Raw genomic sequence first — 22,168 nt, forward strand, 5'->3', positions numbered from 1 at the left:
CTTGCATGTTCTTCACATGTACCCCAAAACCTAAAATGCAATAAATAAATAAATAAAATAGTTTTTCTGGATCCCACATGAGACCTCCTGAATTAGAACCCCTAGGAGTGGGGCATATGTCAGGGGGATGGGCGCATGCTGACTGATGCCTCTCAAAAGGGCAAATGGTAGCTTCAGTTTTCCCAAATTTGCCTGATCAATCATAAGGGTATTTTAAGCACTTGATAAAAATTCTAATATTCTAGAGTCTTAGAGGTTTTGACTTTGTGGATCTGGGATGAGACCTGGGAAGCTGCATTTTTAACAGGTTCTGGTAATTCTTCTAATCAGGTAGAATTTAGGAAACATGTTTATAAACTATTTCAGGGATTCATATACCTAGCTGCCTATTCAAATTACTGGAGGTGATTTAAAAACTTCCAATGCCCAGGTTTCAGCAGAATAATCTGTAGGAATGGGGGTCAGGTATCAGTTGTTCTTAAAGATCTCCAGGTGGTTTGAATGAGCCGCCAGCCTATCTCATAATGTTGGATGGAGGCTCACATGAGATTATATAAATAAAATAATTAGTGCTGTGTCTGCCAAATATGAAACACCCAATAAATATGTGATCACTATTCCAGGTGAAGAAAAATGAAATAAAAGCATCTTAAATTCTTTTTTTTCTTTTAGATGGAGTTTCGCTCTTGTTACCCAGGCTGGAGTGCAATGGCACGATTTCAGCTCACCACAACCTCCACCTCCTGGGTGCAGGCAATTCTCCTGCCTCAGCCTCCCAAGTAGCTAGGATTACAGGCATGCACCACCATGCCCAGCTAATTTTTTTTTTTTTTGTATTTTTAGTTGAGACTGGGTTTCACCATGTTGACCAGGATGGTCTCGATATCTTGACTTCGTGATCCACCCGCCTCAGCCTCCCAAAGTGCTGGGATTACAGGCGTGAACTACCACGCCCAGCCCTTAAATTCTTTAAGTTTAAAAGTTTTGGGTTTTCTTTAATAACTCAAATATACAGTAAAGTAGGGAGAGTAATATAACCAGTATCTGTATATCCAGAAGTCAGAATTTTAAACTATCAAAGTTGAGTTATATTTCCTTCAGGTATTTCTTGCTTAAAACAATTGAGATGTCTTATACTTCTCTTTCTCATCCTAGAGGCAATTGCTTTATTGAAATTGGTTTCTGTTATTACTATCCTTGCAAATATACTATATACTCTGCCATAATCCACACAGAGTATTGTTTTTATATGTTTTGTAAATGTGCATAAATGACATGTCCTCGGTATCATATTGAAATTCCTTTTGAGTCAGTAGTTTTGTGATATTCACACATATTGAGGCTTATGAATCAATTTCACATACTATGATTATTGTTAAATCCAGTATCTGCATATACCACCCTTGATTTAGCCATTGATGAAAACTATTTCTAATTGTCACTACTGAAAACACCACTACAATGGAAATCCTTATACACATTCAACTATGCATACGAGCAAGAAATTCTATCCACTATGAGTCTAGAATTAAAAAGTTGGGGTCCTAAGATATGTGTATTTTCATCTTCACATGTATTAATGAGTTGTTTTTAAAAGTGTCTGTAAAAAATGTCCTAGTCCCTCTAGAGTGTAAGCAACAGATCCCGTCATCCTGAAATATTCTAGTTTGGCCATAATGAATATATTTTAAATAATTTTGTTTCTCTTGAGTTGTGTTTTCCACTCTGAGTTATGTAGGACATTTCGTTTTGAGAATTTGTAGCCTAAGATGTGGCATTTTTGTAATTAATTTTGTTTTGTAACTGTGTTACTACTGTTTATTCTATATCCTGAGTCAAATATTACAATCTCATATCCTCAACAACATTTGGTGTTACTGGATGTTACATTCAATAGAAACAAACTCTGGTTGATTCAAGGGGAAAAAATACATAAAGGACTCTGGAAAATGTATAGAACCATTTACCAGGGAGACCGAGGCACCAGATTCAGCGCTAGATAGCAAGGTATAACAACCAAAATCCAGTCCAGTGAGGACACCATTACTAGCCTGTCATCAACTCCAAGTGCAGCTCACTGCAGCTATACCACCAACACTCTCAACAGCGCATGTCCCTTTTGTGACCGTGCTGTGGGTCCGGCACCATCATTACCCTTGGAAGAGTTATTCACATTGAGCAGCCTCTGACTGGTACAGCCCAGGTCATTTGTCATGCCCTGGCTTCAAGAGAAGCTGGAACCACTAGCACCCAGCATTTCAGCTTCTTAGAAGAAGGCCTATTTTATCTCAAAGGGAGGGAATTCCCCAATTATAAGAAGTGGGTTTAGATGCTACATGGACAAGTTTGACAGATATCTACTACAATGACACTCTGATGAGCATGAAAAAAAAAAATGCTGCTCTTGGTTTAGTTTTCGTTTTTCTTATTATTACGGAGGTTAAACATCTCTTTCAGATGTTATTGGCCATTTGGGTTTCTTCTTCTAGAATTTCTCATATATTTTGTCCGTATTTTTTACTCAGTTGTTTGCTATTTCATATTGATTTGTAGTTATTTATATATTCTGGGTAATTCTCTTTAGTTACATAGGTAGCAATTATATTCTTTTGTTGTGTGGCTTGTATTCTTACTCCATTTTATAGCATCCTCCGTTGCACAGAAGACCTGAATTTTAACATTGCTGACTTTATCTTGAGCAGGACTCTTTGGTCCTGCTCAGGGAGTTGTTTCACACATCAAAATCAGGAAGGTATTCTCTTATATTGTCTCTAAAAATTTATACAAGTTTGAATTTTGAAATTTAGATCTTTAATTCATCTGGAATGTGCAGATGGGATAAGATGGGGATTTAAATTTTTACATATATTTTTCCTCACATACAGCCAATTTCTTTTCCCCTAATGATGTGGAAAACTTCAGTTGACACGGTGCTACTAAATTTCTTTTTGTCACCTTGTCGAGCCTCTATTGTAGAGCTATGTGACCAAATATGGTAGGTAGCCATGAGTCACATGTGGCTATTTACTCTTAAATTAATTAACATTAAATAATATCAAAGTTTTTATTTTTTAGTCACACAAGCCACATTTCAAATTTTTAGTAGCCCCATGTGGGCAGCGGTTTCCATACTAGACAGCTTCGCATATGAGACTGAGAATCCTCATCACTGCAAAAAGTTCAATTCAATGACTCTACAGAATTGGTCACTTTGTTCAATCCGGTCTTATTATAAACTTAAAAATATTGCCATGGCTTTGTAAGTATTGATACTAGATAGGGAAAAGTCCTTTTTATAAATCCCCCTTCCTTATTATACTTCAAAATTGGCTTAGTTATCCTTAAACATATATATGTCAAAATGAATTTTACAATCAATTTGTAATGTTCTGTGAAAAGTACTATATAAATGTTTTAAACAATTTTGTCGAATTCACAGATTATGATCTGATGAAGTCACCTATGTATGATATTTGGCCTTCCCATTCATGACCATGGTATATTTCCGGCTTTACTTAGGCTTTTATGTTCTTTTAATAAAGTTTTATAATTTTCTCCAGATTTTTCTCTGCATGTGTTTTATGATGTTTATTCCTTGTTATCTTACAGTTCTTGTGGTTGTTGTGAATCTATTTTTAAGTAAAATACATTATATAATTGGTATAGAATCATTATTTGATCTTATATCCATCACTTTTATACGTATTCTAATTTTTCAGTAGATTCTCATATTTGCATACAATCATTTGAGTATCTGTAAATAATAAAATGTTTCTTTCTTTCTAACCTTGTATCTCATTTCCTTATTTTGTCTTTGAGCATCAGCTATGCCCTTCAGGATATATTGAATAGTCTTAATACGGAAAGAACATCATGGAATTTATTTCTGAGTTTAATGGGTTCACTTCTAAGTACTATTAGTAAATATATTTTAGACAGACACTCTCTATCATGTTAAAGAAGATTCCTTTCTTTCTTAGTGTGCTATGATATATTTTAGTCATCAATAGATTTTCAAATTTCTTAAAAGCTCTGTTTAGGCATTCCTTAGACAATCATATGATATTTCAAATTCAATACTATAATGTGGTTAATTAGATTATTAGTGTCCATTGCTAAGCCAACTTTGGACTCTTAGGAAAAACCTGATTTTTATTTCATTTTTTAATATTTTAAAATTTATTTGTGACTGTCTTTAAGATGTTTGCATCTGCGTTCTTGAATGAGATTAGGTAATAACTTTCTTATAGTATTGCTGTCAGAGTTTCACTCTCTAAAAACTTAAAAAATTATGTAGGAGCTTTCCTTCTATTTTCACCCAAAGATATTTGCATGATATAAGAATTGTCTCTTCCTTGATAATCTTCAAGGAAGATATTATTATCAATGATAACTGATTATTATTCAGTTCAGATTTTCCTTTGTCCTCGAGAGACTAAATTTTGAAAAATCTGTCAGTTTTTCAAAGATGAGGTAGTTTGTCCATAAGTTTGTAGTCCACGGAGACAGAGTTTGTATTATTTATGTCTAAACAGACATAGAAACACTAAACAGAAGGAACTAAGCAAAGCAGCAAGGTCAGAGTAGAATTTGGGAACCAAACCCACTAGTCAAAAATTGGCCTTTGCAGAGAGGATGTCTCATTGGGCAAAGAGGACATCAGCTGACCCTGCCCCCAGCTAGCTAGGTGAAGTCTTCTTTGAAGTACGGAAAAGAGAATAGGGAATAATCAGAGAAAGAAGGATCTAGGATTTGCAGATATATAAAGGGCTTACAGTAAATTCTAGACAGAAAAAGCAGCAAGGCCCAATTTAGGTCAAACAGCCACCCTTGTGAAAGTTCCAAATCGCTCTTTCCTAGACATGGCGGTATTCTGTGATTTCAGAACTAAATGACAGAAGTTTTGAAAATTGTTTTAAAGGGCAAAAATTTGAAACTTTATCTTACGTGTAAAAAGTAGAAACTACTCTGATATATCAGCTTGACATAGGGCCAAATAAAACGTATAGCCTCTCAAGTGAGACAGAAATGAATACAAACCTCAACTCTCTCACTTCCTAGCTGGGCAACCTTGGATTAATCAATTAACCTCTTTGGAATTTAGTTTCTTCATACATGAAGTATAGTAACCACTTCATCAGGCTGTAGGGAGGACTAAATGAGTGAACGTGTGCAAGTTATTTAGCTGTTGTCAGGTACAAGGTAAGCACTGAATAAATGGCATCGATTATTATTGTAAGTCACGGTTTAAGCCATCTGTATTTTCCCTCTGAGTCCTATTTTATATATGAGACACGTGTTCTGATAAGGTTCAAGAGGAACAGTGAGTAATTCAATGTTTTTTAGTTTTCCCCATTGAGTAAAACTTGGAAAGCTTCATCCCCCAGAAGACTCCCGGGAGCCTGCTGGGTCTTATCAATGGTTGAAGGGCTATCACAAGAAGGAAAGAGAACCTTGATTCTCAGTGGCTGGGATGGTTGGGTAACTAAACCAGCAGACAGAGAGCCACACGTTCTTCTGCTATGTGGGCCAGTTTCCTGGACTCCCACCCCTGCTTTTGCATTGTCTCCAGGGGCTTTCATTCTTGTCTTTTTTCTCCAGAGTCAAAGTGTACTCGTCTGAGGCTTCTCAGCCTGACCTTGGGGCTGGCCACAGAATGGGACAAGGTAGCTTCAGTTCTCTACTTCCTGATTTTTCTTAAAGACAAGGCCATGAATCCTTTCTTTTTTAAAGAGCTTTAGAAATGATTTTAGAAATCGACAGGGGAAGGGAATAAGTTCCTGGAATTATATAATTGTGATACAGACTTGGCCCTTTATCCGTGAAGTCCTGACTTACTATGAAAGATGGTAACTAGTGGCCCCATTGGCTTCCTGTTCACTACTTTAATTCCTGAGAATAGATTGGATGAGATCATCTGCTCTTTCCTCCATGAAAATCCATCTTCCTAGGTAGTAAGCTTTAAAAAGCCATCAGGGAAGAGCAATGCATGCCCTCTTGTGTTTAGGTGGGTAATCTCCCTTGCCGAGCCCACTAAGCTGAATCACCACTTGTCTCTGGGGCCTCTGCATTTTTTGAACATTTTCTCAGACCTCACTGGCGTGTTAAAGAGTCCTCCTTGCCAGTTCTCTTGAGAAATGAAGAGCAATGAGCCATCCATATGGATTTAGACTGAAATGTTTTCCAGGGTTGAAATAAAGGGAAGTCAAATGAAGAAAGACTGCTGACTACTCACGTTCCTAAGCTGCAGGAATCTATCCCAGCCCTATAGCCAATAAGGTACAGAGGATCTAGATCCTAAAAACACATAGCCGCCATCCAGTTTCAGCAAGGGCCCTGCACAGATGTATCTCCAAATAATTAAGCATTGCTTCTCTGCATAAAATTTTATTCTTGACAGGAAAGTGTTGGGCTCTCACGTGCTAAAGTCTCATCCTCTAGGCTTTGTCACTATGGATCTGTGACTGCTCTGGCAGGAATGTGGGCTCACATCAAATTGCCTTCCCAAAGTATAAACTAGACCCAGTCCTGGGCCCTGGGCTCTTGCGTCTCCAAGGATAGTTTGAGTTTGTACTCAAGCTCAGAATATCTTCTTGGTTTTAATCTAAACTTGCTTTGGATCTCGAATCTCCATTCCTCAATATCTAGGAATACTATTTCCTAGATTCTTTGGGCCTGATCTCAGTAGATCAGGAACATCTGCCTTTTGGCATATTCACTTGGACGGCTCCCTCACGGGCACAGGGTCTGAGGCAAATCTAGCCTTTTTTATAAAAGAGAAATAAACACGTGTGCATTATTTCTGGTGGAAAAGCCAGCCTTGCTCCCATCAGGGTTACTTTCGAAGGAGGCATAAATGACCCAGATCTATAGAAAATGTGCTATTGTTCTGAAAATCCTTAGCTGGCCCTATAGTTTAACTACCAAAAACAATCTCAATTGTCCCCTGGGAGATGTAGCTTCTCAACTAATGGGCAATGAATGAAATAGTCCTTGCATATGGTGTCTGGTAAACTTATCTAAAAGATATGCTCCCCATTTGGAAAACACCCACCCACAATGAAGTGAGAAATGAAAATAAAGGTCATCTTATAAAATCATTGCCTTGTCATTTAAGTCAACAGCGGTGATGCCATGATAGAAACCAGCAGTTGTGCCACATTGTTTTATCACTCTAATTACATCAAGAACACAGTAACTGTCTGGTAGAGATAAGATTAAGGGAAGCAGAGCTCTTATGAAATTTCCAACAGACAGCACCTGGATTTATGGACTGATTTTGTGTTTGGACATTAAGTTCAATTACTTTTCTTTAGTTCTGAAGAGTTCTGTCGCCAGAGAAATATCAGCTGGTTGATCCTTCATCACCCAGCCCAGCCCCCACCCTCTCATCAGGCTGGCGCTGATCAGCCCAGACAAGGCAGGGTCTCCCTCTAGGGAACAGAGGCTGTTTGTTTTCCTTTCCTCTGCCTCCTCCTCCTTTTTTTCCCCCTGTCTTCCCAGAGTCTGAGCAGAAGAGTCATAGCCCTTCTGGCTGACTGAGAGGCTCAGGATCAAAGGATAATGAAATCATAGAATGTCAGTGGTAAAAGGGCTCTTTGAGATCATCTAATCTGGCCTCTTCATTCTACACTGGTAGAAACTAAGGTTCATAGGTGATTGCCCAAAACCCACAGCCGGAACGGCAACCAGAACTTAGGTTTCCAGGCTCCAGAAGAAATACTAAATTCACTTTTCCCTCTCACACCAAACCTCTGCTCACCCCCGCCCCCACAATGTGGGTTCAGCCACCCCCACCCCAGAATCTCCATCTACCTTTAAAAGCTGAAAATGAAAGATGCAAAGGGAAGTACAGATTTCGAACTTACGTTCTCTCCTTCCTTTTCCTCTTCCAGGTGACTTTCTCAGTGCCTCTCTTCTCCTCCTTTTACTTCCTCTGAAATGAAGGGAAGGATGGCAGATTTGGGCTGCTGTGGCTCTGTCCTCCCTCCTTCCCTTTATTCCTTTTTTCTGAAGTTGGAGAGACCAAAAGGAATTTGGGAAGAGCCCAGGTAGCCAAAGGCAGAGCTCCTCCAACCAGCCCGTGCAGCTGAATCACGCACAGCTGAATCACCTTGACAACATTTAAAATCACGGGTTCCTAGGTCCCTCCTGGGCCTACTAATAAGAAATCACTGGGAATTAATGTTTATTTACTTTGCTTCCTATGGGCCTCTTGTGTGGCCAATCCAGCACCAATTAATAGATCACAGATTGGAAACTGTAGAGACTGGAGTATATAAAATAGAAGTTTGCAATTAAAAAAAAAAAAAACCTCCCAGCTCCAGCCTCATGTACTTCATTGTGCCCATGGACAAGTTACTTAACCTTCCTGAGACTTACTCTATGGGAAAAATGGGCTTTGGGGCAAGGATACATCACAATATGTATACACAGTTATGTACACATAATTGTCACTTAATGTATATATAATAGATTTACCTGTGCTATACCCACAGATAACAATATATGGTCAACAGATGGCAGCTGTTTGTATCCAGGACACTCTAGGTCTTCTGGTTAACACCTGTGGCTCCCCTGATGTCCAGGGTCCCTCCCAGGATGTCTCCTTGCCGTCCTCTTTGTGTGGGCCCTGGGTAATGAGGGACCATCTTCCGGTGTCTGTTGTCAGTGAAAATCATAAATCAATAAAATAAGTGTTTCTGACCTTGAAAGCAGAATCTTTGTGACTTGCCTGTGAGGTATGTATAATTTCTTGTTCTAATCTGTAAGCACATACCCTACTATATACAAACAAGACGCTGGACATTGTGGTTAGATTCCACCCTGACCTGACCCTGGACTTGGGTACCCCCAAAAAGGGTTTTGTTCACCTGGAAAGCCAGACAAATAGCAAAGGGAACTAAAAGGAAGAAAAATCCTTAGTTCCAACAGGAGGAGTGCTACAGGAGCCTCTGTGCCCTCTCAGTGATTTAGATCTTCTGCTTTCTCTTTCCTTTCCCTACCAGCCATTCAATGTGTAATATATAAAAGGGGCCTCTATTGTTTATGATTCATTCCTTCTTAACTCATTGCAATTTGCCTCTGCATGCATTAAGGTCACCAATGACCTTCTAGTCACAAATTCAATGGCTTTACTATGATTTCATGGATATAAATTTGTTTCCTAAGAGATAGCACATTTTTCCCCAAATTAATTTAACAAACACTTATATGTGGCTTACAATGTGTCAGGCAATGTTCTGAGTACTTTTCAAATATTAATTTATTTGTTTTATACCACAGCCCTATGAGATAGGCTCATTTTATGGAGGACACCGAAGTGCAGAGAGATTAGGTAACTTGCCCAGGGTTACGTAGCTAGTAAAGTGACAGAGCTGGAATGTAATCTGACGTTAAATAGTGTCATACTGACTCTCAGAGCAAAGCCAACTCTGAACTCACACTTGACAAGGCTGGGGAAACTAGCCAGCTGACTATAAAGTTGTTACACTTTTTCTTCCTGAGCTCAGGGACCTCTAAGAAATGAGAAGGAAGCCCAATTCTTGGTCCATGGTGGGTCACTGCCATTATCTTTGCTTCCTCTGCTACACAATGCCACTGTCAACACTACTCCTCCCTCATATATGAGAATGTCAGTCAGTCCTATTTTGAGAAGGTTTCAAAGGTGACCTTCACAACTCTCTTCTCTACTGACCACAAAGGAATCGCTCTGCAGGATTTAAAGCTACAGCATGTGGTATAGAGTCTGCACAAGCATCTCAGAAGCATACCCCATCTCTAGTGCTATAGATAAGCAGGGATCGGAATCTCCTCCTCCTCTCTCCCTTCAATCATAAGGAATCAAAGTCTTTCAAGTAAGCCTGGCATGGTGGCACGGGCCTGTAGTCCCAACACTTTAGGAGGCTGAGGGGGGTGGGTTGCTTGAGGTCAGGAGTTTGGGACCAACCTGGCTAATGTGGTGAAATCCTGTCTCTACTAAAAATACAAAAGTTAGTCAGGTGTGGTGGCACAGGCCTGTAATCCCAGTTACTCGGGAGGCTGAGGCAAGAGAATTACATGAACCCGGGAAGTGATGGTGGCAGTGAGCCCAGATCGCACCACTGCATTCTAGCCTGGGCGAGAGAGAGAGACTTCATCTCAAAAAAACAAACACACACACGCACACCCACAAAGTAGAGTAATCAACTCGTCCCAGTTTGCCCAGTACTTTCTGGCTTTAATCCTGACAGTCCTGCATTTTAGGAAACCCCTCAGTTCTGGGGAATCTGGGTCAGTTTGTCTCCCAAATCTCAGGCATTAATTAAAAATGCAAATTCAGAACTCTACCCCAGGCCCCCTAAATATAAAGTCTGGTAATTATTATTGTGGTGGAGTTTTAGGGGTTTAGCCTGACATATCTAAATTCTAATTCAAACTACCAGTGATCTATGACTTGGAGCCTATTAATCTCTTTAAGCTTTAGTCTCCTATCTGAAAGATAATAAAACAAAATGTCATGGTATTGTCATGAGGATTAATATTATGACATGGAAGAAGAACTTACACATAGTACTTGAAAAATTGTAGGGAATCAATAAATATTACTCACATATCCATATAACCCATAGACACATTTCTCCTTCACCTGAGGCAGTCTCAAGTTTCCATTTAGTTATATACTAAATGAGATTTAAACACTCTTCTCCTGGGATCACCAAGGCCCAGGTGGTCTCCAAAGATCCTTCTGAAACACCTCACCAAAAAGCAATTCATTACAACAGCACACTATGTGCATTTTTTGCTGGCTTTTTTTCAGCTGTCCTATATATAGGGCCATGCACTCTTTAAAGAAAAAACTAAGTAGAATTGAAACTCCAGGTCAATAGGAATCACCAAAGAGAAAGAATCTGTACTTCAAACACTAAACAATTACAGACATAGAGAATGAGAATACGCAGCTGTTAGTATGTCAGTTCTGTCATCAAAAGAATGTTAAAAAGAACAAGTTAAACACAGAATAACCTGAGAGATTAATCGATGAGTGAGAAAGAAACAAGGGAAAGAAGAAAGAAGAGGATGAATAGTAGCATGAGGAGGATTCAGATGAGAATCAGAAAACATTGTCCTGGGTAAAGGCTTCCTCATTGAGGTAGTAAGAATGATATCTGAAATTAACAGATATCATTTAGAAATTAACAGATATCACCAGAGCGACATTTGTTTTGTTTTGTTTGAGGCAGGGTCTAGCTCCGTTGCCGAGGCTGGAGTGCAGTGAAGTGATCATGGCTCGCTGAAGCCCTCAACTTCTAGGCTGAAGCGATCTTCCTGTCTTGCTATGTTGCCCAAATTGGTCTCAAATTCCCGACCTCAAGAGATCTCCCCTCCCTGACCTCCCAAAGCACTAGGATTACTGACATGAGCCACTGTGCCAGCCCCAGAGATATATTTTAAGTATATTTGTACATTGCACATTGTTTTCTGGCTATATTTCTTGTATATAACTATTACTGTTAACTGTTAATACATTTTTCTGATTCATACCATAGCATAGAGATTATCTCAATTGATCTTTATGTTGTTATAAAGACCATAGTTAAAACAATTACTTTCTTTAAAAAAAATCACATTATGCATGTTTCTATTTATTCACTCTTCTCACACTGATATTTATATACAGAGCTATGCCCAACTTGGGAAAATCCTTGAAGGCAAGTTTTCATTCATTTTTGTGCTTCCTGAACTCAGCACAGGTTTTGGCACATAGTGGATACTCAATATTTCTATTGTAATCGATTTACTTGAGTTGAAAAAGATGTCTGAACATTCTCATCTAGTACCCAGACTGTACAGATGGGGGGTGATCTTGTTTGCAATAGAGGAGCTGAGCAGTCATCCCTTTCAGAAGATGCCAGAAAGACCAAAGAGACTGACAGCATTGACTAAAGATAAATGTAAGACCTCTGTGCAACTCTGACTGTGTGATTCAGGCACTCTTAGAACGTACATCCTCACACTAAAAAAAAAAACAAATTAGATGACCTTTAGTAGAGTAAGTTTCTAGCGCGCAGCCTTCCCGTCAATTTCTTGAACAGAGCATCTTTATCCATTATTTTAAAAGTCACAGAACTACAACTCCCATGAACCTCAGAGAAAATCTCTGCCTCTTACTAGTTTTACAACTGTAGGCAAATTTGGTGGTGTTTCCGAGCCTCAGTTTTCTCATCAGCAGAAAGAGGATTAACCTACTCATGGGGTTATTTTGAGAATCAAGCAATATAAAGAATGTGAAGATTTTAGTAAATAGCCTGGCCCACAGCGAGTGTTAAATCAATTGAAGAAGAAGGAGGAGGAGGCTAGAGCGGAGAGAAGGAGGAGCTGGTGGCTAGGAAGATTAAATGAGGCAGTTATATCTCCCTGCTTGGATCTGGCACATAGTAGGTCCTCGATAAATGGTAATTTCCTTCCACACCCTGTGGGTATTCAGTGAAGCATTGCTGAATTGCTGAACAGTGATCCCTCAATCAATCAATAGCTGAATTAATGAATATTTGACTTGGAATTGAGCAGTTCTATTTTAGACAGTTTTCTGAGTAAGCAAGTTTTTTGGTGATTTTTTTTTTTTTACCTTACTACGTGAAACCTCATCCAGACTGAAGGGTTCCAATGTTCTTTCTTCAAACTTCCCTGAAAGTTTTTCTATGTGACGCTTTGGGTCACATAGAAAGTCATCTGGGAGGCTGAGGCAGGAAAATGAGTTGAACCCAGGAGGGGTTATAAATTTAGTAAGTGATGCTGATATCTTGCTTTGCCAGGTGATTAGAAGATTCTCTGAACAGGCAGTACCAGCCCGTTTTCAGTGTTGCAGAATGGGGCAAATATTCAGGAGCAGGGCCAGGCACATGATGAAGCTCCAGGTGAGTCAAAGCCAAAAGGAATGGACAATCTTGAGGCTGGATATAATCCACATGAGTGATGCTCAGAAAGCAAGCCTGGAGATGGAGGTGGCCACATTCTGCCCATACGAAGCCTAAAAGGGAAAGTCCTTTCCAAATCCCTGCCCACCTTCTTCCTTCCCTGTATTCTATTCAGTGAATACTTAATCACTACATGCAAGGCCCTCAGGATATAACAGTGATAAGATACAGTTCCTGCCCTCATGCAGACCTCTAGTCAAGCTTTGCCTACATCCTCAAGCCAAGTGTATCTGCCACTGACTCTAACCTCAGCTCTGAGCAGATGCTGTTCAGCTCACTTTCATGTCTCTTGAAAAGATCTTTTTATTTTGAAATAATTTAAGATTGACAGAAGCGCTACAAAAACACTACAAATAATTGATGTATACTCTTCACTCAAATTCCCCCAATTTTAAATTTTTACTATAGCGGCTTTATCATCCTCTCTGTTATCTATCTACAGAAAACATATTCTAAAGCCTTTGGGAGTAATTTGCCGACATGAGGCTCCTGTACGTCTAAGTACTTCTGTATGTATTTCATCAATGCAAAGGCATTCTCTTATATAACCATAGTACCATTCTCAAAACCAGCAAACTAATGTTAATGGGATGTTATCTAATTTACAGACCATAGTCAAATTTTGTCAATTATCCCACTAGTGCAGCAAAAGAAACAAAAATGGATCCAGAATCCAATCTAGGGACCCACAGTGCTTTTAGTCATGTCTTTATAGTCTTCTTCCATTTGAAAGAGCTCCTTAATCTTCGTCTGCCATCACCTTCATAACATTAAGAGCACAGGCCAGTTGTTTGCTGGGTAGTCTTCCAATGTAGGGTTGTCTAATGTATCTTTGTGATTTGGTTAAAGTTGTGCATTTTTGGTAAAGTAGCACAGAAATGATGTGTTCTCAGGGCCTCATATCAGAAGACACGTCATAGATGGATGTTCCCGGATTGTGATGTTAACTTTGATCACTTGGCTAAGGTGGTTTCTCTTAGCTTTATCTATTGCAAAGGTACAATTTTTCTTCTTGTAATTTTTTTTTTTGAGACAGAGTCTTGCTCTTTCGCCAGGTGCCAGGCTGAAGTGCGGTGGCGCAATCTCGGCTCACTGCAATCTCCACCTCCTGGGTTCAAGCAATTCTCCTGCCTCAGCCTCCCTAGTAGCTGGAACTATAGGTGTGCGCCACTACACCCAGCTAATTTTTGTATTTTTTAGTAGAGACGGGGTTTCACCATGTTGGCCAGAATGGTCTCGATCTCTTGACCTCGTGATCAACCCACCTCGGCCTCCTAAAGTGCTGGGATTACAGGCGTGAGCCACCACACCTGGCCTCTTCTTGTAATTATTAAATGCTTGGTAAAGAGTTTCTCTGAGACTATGTAGAAGTTCTATTTCCCATCAAAACTTCACAAATTAAATTTAGCATCCATTGATGAGTCTTGCCTGAAAAATTATTACTTCTAGGTTGCTGCCAAATGGTAATTTTCTAATTTCATCATTCTCTATTTATTACCTGGAATTCTGCTGTAAAAAATATGTTCTCCATCATTTATGTATATCACAGGTCCTCTAATAGCATCATTTTGTTCAACATTGTTTTATTGTAACATTGATGAGAAAAAAGCAATCGCTTCCCAGTGGGGCCACTGTGTGTGTGGAGTTTGCATTTTCTCCCCATGTCTGCATGGGTTTTCTCTGGGTACTCCAGTTTCCTCCCACTCCTGAAGATGTGCACACAAAGGTAGGTAGTGTGTCCACAACATTCCAGTCTGAGAGAATCTGGGTGTGGGTGTGAGTGTACCCTATGATGGGCCAGGATGCCACCCCATCTCAGGGTGCACTCACACCCACACCCAGACTCAAGGCTCCTGCCTTGCACTCTGAGCTCTGGTCATTCACCATCCTGAACTAGAATAATTAGGTAAATAATTTTCTTACCTTTAAAATTAATATTTCTTAAATGTATCTGTGGCTCACATTTATTTCAATGTTTAATATTAGATGTGTTTTGGGTCTTTAGAAGTTTGACAATGTTTCTATGACTAGAAATATGCCATAGGAAATTAACTCCTGTTTATATCAATTAGCCTATGGTAAAATTGGTTTCACTACCTGTCGTTTTACTTAAGGTCACAATATCCAAGAATCTGTTGATGATGTTAAATGGGGGCTTAACACATGGATGTGTGTGTGTCTAATATAACGTATATACTGATACACATAAAAACATGCACATGTACACATGCACACACACATCACCACAAAACACCAAAAACATTGTGATTAAAACAACACAAATTGATTATCTTAAAGTTGTAGAAGTAAAAATTATAAAGTGGGTCTTATGGGACTAAACTCAAGGCGTCAGCAGACCCGCATGCCTTCTGCAGGTTCTAGGGGAGAAACTATTTCTTGCCTTTTTCAGCTCCCAGAGGCTGTCTACATTCCTTGGCTTGTGGCTCCCTTCTGGAAGTCATATCTCTCCAGCCTTTGTCTTGATCATCAGGTCTCCTTCTCTGACTCTCCTCCCTCCCTCTCACTTTACAAGGACCCTGTGATTACACTGTTCCAGCCTGGATAATCCATAAAATCTCTTACTCAAAAATCTTAACTTGATCATGTCTATAAAGTCCCTTTCACCATGTGACATACTAAGGTCAACAATTCACAGGTTCTAGGGATTAGGACATGGACAATCTGGAGGACCGTTATTCTGTCTACTACAGTCAGTATGGCCTCAGGAATTCTTATTTTACTCTATGAGTTCTAATCGGTTACATTATTTATGTTGCCTCTCAAATTGTCCGAGATATGGTCAGTGGAAACTCCAATTTGGCCCCCTGCTCCTTTGTTCTTTTGACCTGCCCCATCTTTCTATGAGCATTTTCATGCTTTTTGGCACAAGATGTCCTAGATTCCACTTATACCTTCCCTGCCCAGTCCTGGAATGAGCCATTTCCTGAGAAACTCTGCCTTCTTTTATCAGAGAATAATACTTAGATGCAAAGATCTGGACATTTGGTATGTTCATTGCTACAGGGATCTCTCATCAGACAAGGCTAGGAAATGTGTATATATATGTGCATGTTTTGTAAATATACATGCATGTACACACACGTGTATATGTATATGTACATGTAAATATCCATATGTATAAACACACACACATATACCCCCTCTGTTTATCTACTTATTTCTGAGTATATCTCTGTATATAAAAAGTTATGAGGTCATGCTCACACTGCCAATTCCAGTCCAACCCCACAGGATTTATTCCAGCCTTCTCCATTTCCATATTTGTAACTCCCTTCTCTGACACCGAGAACTCTAGCTCTCATTATCCACAATATATTTTACACCCTTGTTTTAAAAACATTGGCAGTAGTTTTGGAATTGCTATCCCGTATTCCTGTGTAAACAGATCTATTAAACTACAGTTCAGTATTTGTTTATGGTTCTTCATGTCATTAGCTGGTAGGAATACAGCAAAATATGAAGTTCAAAGTTTCCGTGGGTTAATCCTCCATCTCCGCATTCAGTGCCGTCAAGTCTTCATGCTGCTTTGATCTTGCTTTCCACAATATGAATGACCATTTCATTTAGCCAAGCAAATGTTGATCAAAAACTACAAATCAATTGGAAATCCTTTCTGTCAGAGTCAACCTGGTTGATAGCTTCCTTACAGCTATTCCTATTTTATCTTAAATTGTTTTCTTTTCTCTGGGTCATTCCAATCAGAATAAATGTAATATAAGTATATGAGGGTGACCTCTCACCATTCTAATCTTCCATGGAACCTTCCAGATAAAGCATATAAATCTTTGTAGAATCAATGAAAACAACCCCCTGGTTAGAGAAAAGTGACAAAGACCATGAAGGGATGAGCAAAAAGAAGCTGAAGGCATACAGTCCTGTTCCTTGCAATCTACCATTCTGGGTTCTCCCAATAGCAGTAATATTTTATTTATGTATCTATAATGTCTAGGATCTCTGCTTGATCTTCACAATATCCATTGAGCATAAGGAGGTGGTTATTACTTTGCCCATCTTATCAAAGGGAAGATTGAGGTTCAGGTAGATTAAATAACTGATGGGAGCACCCAGCTTACTCTGTGGTCAGAACCAGAACAGAAATCTCCTGTGGAGAAATGTGTTTTTAATTTTATAAGTTCTATTACAAAGACACATTTTTACTGTAACAAATTAAATAGCTCAGAGACACATAAATAAAAGTTAATAGTCTTTCCCTCCTCTCCCCACATGTCGCCAATATTAACCATGTAGGGTGAGTCCTTCTACACTTTTAACTTTCAAAAAATGTATGAAGCCTTGAGACCCTCACAAACTTGAAGACTCCAAGAGTATGTGGTCCCTGTGAGATGAGGAAACTGAAACAAAAGACACAATTCATGATGCCAATCTAAAGCTCTGATACACTGACTGTCTTCAGACCCGATAGGGATGGATGCTCAAATTATCATTGTTGCAGGGAGAGAAGGTTCTACCCGCTGGAGTGGGTGTTTCCCAAGAGTCAAGGAATCCATAGATTTAGTCAAGGAATCCGTAGATTTGGGTTCTAGCCATCTCTGGCATGATTCCTTGGACAATTTGCTTCAGTCTCTGAGTCTCACTTGACCCTTCCATGATAGGGATTGTTTTGACTGGATGAGCTTTTCTTCTCTTCTAGTCCGCACATGCTAGATTTCCAAACTGAGACTCAGCCACTATTCAGATTTCGCACAGCCTTTGCTCTCTCCCCATGCCTGACGAGAGCTCAGGTCTTGAGCTCAGCCTCCAACCTCTAACTCGTTAATAGTAGGATTTCTCTTTGCTAAGGGCCAGCCAGACCCTGGACCACCTTTCTTTGCTCATAAGAGGTGATGTAATCTATTCTCTTTCTCTAATTAGAATGGAGCAAAGTTCACAAACACTGTATTATAGTAGAGCCTGGTGAATAAATTCCCATTCGCTGTGGAGGCATTAGAATTTACAAGAAAAATCCAGCACAGATTTTCAGCCAGCTTACCTACCTCCCAGAAGGCTCATAGATTCTAAAATTAATCACACCCTTTTATTTTCCCCCTATCTCTATCTAATTCTACATTGTTACTCACCCCAGCAAGATGGTCAAAGGTTTAGTTCGGTGCTTTCCAACCTGTGGTCTCCAAATCTGTGGGGAATCTATGAAGGGAATCATGGAAGTCTTTGAGCTATTTTCAATGTACCCAAAATTGTATATTATTCTATATAAGGCTGCATAGGCTAGCTAAAATGTCAAATTGCTTGGCTTTTTGGACAAATTCTATCCATTCATTGTGTAGCTTTCGCTATCAGGCGTTGATCTAAAATTGGAATTGGAGGGCCTGTGTGTCTTTGATGAATAAGAAAGGAGAAACACCGGCCGGGCGCGGTGGCTCAAGCCTGTAATCCCAGCACTTTGGGAGGCCGAGACGGGTGGATCACGAGGTCGAGAGATCGAGACCATCCTGGTCAACAGGGTGAAACCCCGTCTCTACTGAAAATACAAAAAATTAGCTGGGCATGGTGGCGCGTGCCTGTAATCCCAGCTACTTGGGAGGCTGAGGCAGGAGAATTGCCTGAACCCAGGAGGCGGAGGTTGCGGTGAGCCGAGATTGCGCCATTGCACTTCAGCCTGGGTAACAAGAGCGAAACTCCGTCTCAAAGAAAAAAAAAAAAAAGAAGAAAGGAGAAACACCATTAGTTATACATGCAGGTGGCTCATTAGACAAAACATTTTAAGCTATGAAGTCTATGTAATAAAAATAATATAACGGGCCCCTGACAGTAAAGAAATTAGAATCCCAGCCTAGCTGCCCACAGGCGTAACCCACAGATTGTCTTCACATTACCATCGCAGTCTTGCTTAAGGAGAGGCTGAATGAAGTTGTCAACAGCAACGATTCTTTTTCCTTGGCATCTATGGATCTGCTGTGGAGGAAAGCCAGGTATCTGCCTAGACAAACATTTTCCAAATTGGGAAACTTTGAAAGGAATTCTGAGGGAGTTGTGGAAATAAGAGCTACAGCACGGAGAAATGATGTGTTTCTAAAATTTGATGTGCCAGGGCTGGTATGTGTGTTTTGGGGTATATATGAGAGTGTGTGTGTGTGTGTGTGTGTGTGTGTGTGTGTGTGTGTGTTCATGGGTGAGGAGCTGGATATGGATGGGTGGGGAAGCACACAGACACTCAGGGCTATGTGCACACTCATGTGTGGATAAGCCAGGAATGCAGTAGGGGCCTGGAGTCTCTTGATGTAAAGATTTGAGAGAATCTCTCTCCTAGGCATCTGCCGAGTGCAAATACAATAGACAGAGTTGATGATTTCATAGATTCTAAATAAATGGAGGGTTAAATCAAGTTCACCTGAAACAAAACAGCCTGTAATAAAGCGGCTGGTGAGACAGAATCTGGCAGAAGGCTGCTGATCATATCTTCCCAACCCATCCGCAAAGATTGGCTGCTTTCTCTCCCCAGCTCTGCAGCCCTGTCTGTTTGGGAGCAAGAGAACCTAGCTGAAAATTGATAGGAAGAAAAAATAAATTCTGGCCTGAGCAGACAGACAAGGGGTCTGGGGATTCTTTCTATGGATATGAGTGGATGGACTCCTGTCCCAGAAGCCTCTGGGGAGTTCAGCTGTGAGGCTCCCAGCTGGCTGGAATCTTGAGAGCTTGTGGTTCTAGAGATTATGAGAGGAAGAAGGGGAGGAACACCGTGGACTCTGTTTCATGATGGAAGTCTAAATCACCCCTGGCTTTTATCACAGAGGCCTGGATCTTCTGTTTGCCCTCAGCAGTCATCCCTGTCTGTCTTATCTGGACTTCAGCAGAGACTCTCAAGAACATGGATCTCCTGGTCCCAAAGATGTGGCTTCACAACAGAGCTCCCATTCTCAGCACAGGAAGCTTTTCTGTTGGTAGTTGTTTAGTTCTGCTTTTCCCCTGATCGATTCATTCTACAACATACAGGGAATTTCTTTTGCTGGTACTTCTACATCCAATCAGTAGTTTCTCAGTGCATATTGATAGGCCTCACAATGGCTAAAGCCAGAATGTCCAAAGCCAGCCAGTATGTGAGGAACAGGGGCTTTGATGTGCAACTGTTGCATCTTGTGTGAGTCCAACAGGCCAGGCTCAGGTCCCTGGAGACTTGGGTGTCCCATACATCTCTCTTCCCTCTTTGTCCCCATCTTAAGGTATGTTGCCCACTTCAGGCCATGTTCCCTTTAATCGAATGCACTTTCAAAAGCCAAGATCTGATCATCTTACTCTGGCTCAAAATTTTTCTCTGCAACAAAAACTCTAAAATCCTTTACTTGATATTTCAAGTCTTGACTGGGCCTTTAAAATAATATTCTGTTGCTGTCATGATCATTGTTGTGGTTGTTTTGTTGTTTTTGTTTTTTATTTCCTTAGGTTATTGGGAAACAGGTAGTGCTTGGGTACATGAGTAAGTTCTTTCGTGGTGATCTGTGAGATTTTGGTGCATCCATCACCAGAGCAGTATACACTGCCCACTATTTGAAGTCTTTTATCCCTCACTCCCTTCCCACCATTTCCCCCTGAGTACCCAATGTCCATTGTGTCATTCTTGTGCCTTTGCATCCCCATAGCTTAGCTCTCACATATCAGTGAGAACATACAGTGTTTGATTTTCCATTCATGAACTACTTCACTTAAAATAGTAGTCTCCAATCTCATCCAGGTCTCTTCAAATGCCAATAATTTATTCCATAAAAAGGATAAATTATTATGGCTGAGTAGCATTCCTTTTATGGCATATATATATATATGCCACAGTTTCTTTATCCACTTGTTGATTGATGGGCATTTGGGTTGGTTCCATGTTTCTGCAACTGCAAACTTTGCTGCTATAAACATGCGTGCGTAAGTATCTTTTTTGTATAGTGACTTCTTTTTTCTTCTGGGTAGACACCCAGTAGTGGGATTGCTGGATTAAATGGTAGTTCTCATTTTAGTTCTTTAAGGAATCTCCACACTGGTTTCTATAGTGGTTGTACTAGTTTACATTCCTACCAGCGGTGTGAAAGTATCCCTGTTCACCGCATCCACACCAACATCTACTGGTTTTTGATCTTTTGATTCTGGCCATTCCTGTAGGAGTAAAGTGCTATCGCATTGTGGTTTTAATTTGCATTTTCCTGACCACTAGTGATGTTGAGCATTTTTTCATATGTTTGTTGGCCATTTGTATATCTTCTTTTGAGAATTGCCTATTCAGATTCTTGGCCTACTTATTGAAGGAATTGTTTGTTTTTTCTTGTTTTGTTTTAATTCATTGTAAATTCTGGATATTAGTCCTTTGTCAAATGCATACACTGAAGATTTTTTTTTCCCTTCTGTGGGTTGTTTACCGACTGTTCCTTTTTCCATGCAAAAGCTCTTGAGTTTAATTTAGTCCCAGAAATTTATCTTTGTTTTTATTGCATTTGCGTTTGGGTTCTTGGCCATGAAATCCTTGCCTAAGCCAATGTCTGGAAGGGGTTTTCCAATGTTATCTTCTAGAATTTTTATAGTTTCATGTCTTAGATTTAAGTCCTTAATCCACCTTGAGCTGATTTTTGTATAAGGTGAGAGATGAGGATCCAGTTTCATACTCCTACATGTGACCAGTCAACTATCCCAGCACCATTTGTTGAAAAGGGTGCCCTTTCCCCACTTTCTGCTTTTGTTTGCTTTGTTGAAGATCGGTTGGCTATAAGTATTTGGGTTTATTTCTGGGTTCTCTATTCTGTTCCATTGGTTTACATGCTTATTTTTATGCCAGAACCATGCTGTTTTGATGACTATGACCTTAGAGCATAGTCTGAAATCAGGTAATGTGATGCCTCCAGATTTGTTATTTGTGCTTAGTCTTGCTTTGACAGTGTGTGCTCTTTTTTGGTTCCATATGCATTTTAGAATTGTTTTTACTAATTCTGTGAAGACATTATGGCATTTTGATAAGAATTGCATTGAATTTGTAGATTGCTCTTGAGAGTATGGTCATTTTCACAATATTGATTCTACCCATCCGTGAGCATGCAACGAGTTTCCATTTGTTTGTGTCATCTATGATTTCTTCAGCAGTGTTTGGTGGTTTCCTTTGTAGAAGTCTTTCATCTCCTTGGGTAGGTTTATTCCTAAGGGGTTTGTTTTATTTATTTATTTTCTTGGCAGCTATCCTAAAAAGGGTTGAGTTCTCGATT

General features: G+C 39.8%; 1 long non-coding RNA gene across 4 annotated transcripts in view; it reads right to left on the reverse strand.

The window, feature by feature from the left end:
* The window catches only part of LOC144582969 (uncharacterized), a 512,920-nt gene extending 493,326 nt beyond the window's left edge, over window positions 1–19,594 (reverse strand). The window contains exons 1-5 of one of the 4 annotated variants that reach the window (XR_013536636.1): window positions 19,327–19,594; window positions 18,812–18,887; window positions 18,056–18,122; window positions 8,482–8,661; window positions 7,869–7,936 (exon numbers count right to left, since the gene is read on the reverse strand). This is a non-coding gene — a long non-coding RNA (uncharacterized LOC144582969). Of the gene's footprint in view, window positions 1–7,868; window positions 7,937–8,481; window positions 8,662–18,055; window positions 18,123–18,811 lie in introns of all 4 variants that reach the window. The other 3 variants (XR_013536637.1, XR_013536635.1, XR_013536634.1) reach the window with 3 other exon arrangements.
* Window positions 19,595–22,168: the final 2,574 nt, after the last annotated feature.

The sequence above is a fragment of the Callithrix jacchus genome, chromosome 6 (assembly GCF_049354715.1).
Source record: "Callithrix jacchus isolate 240 chromosome 6, calJac240_pri, whole genome shotgun sequence".
Lineage (NCBI taxonomy): Eukaryota > Metazoa > Chordata > Mammalia > Primates > Cebidae > Callithrix > Callithrix jacchus.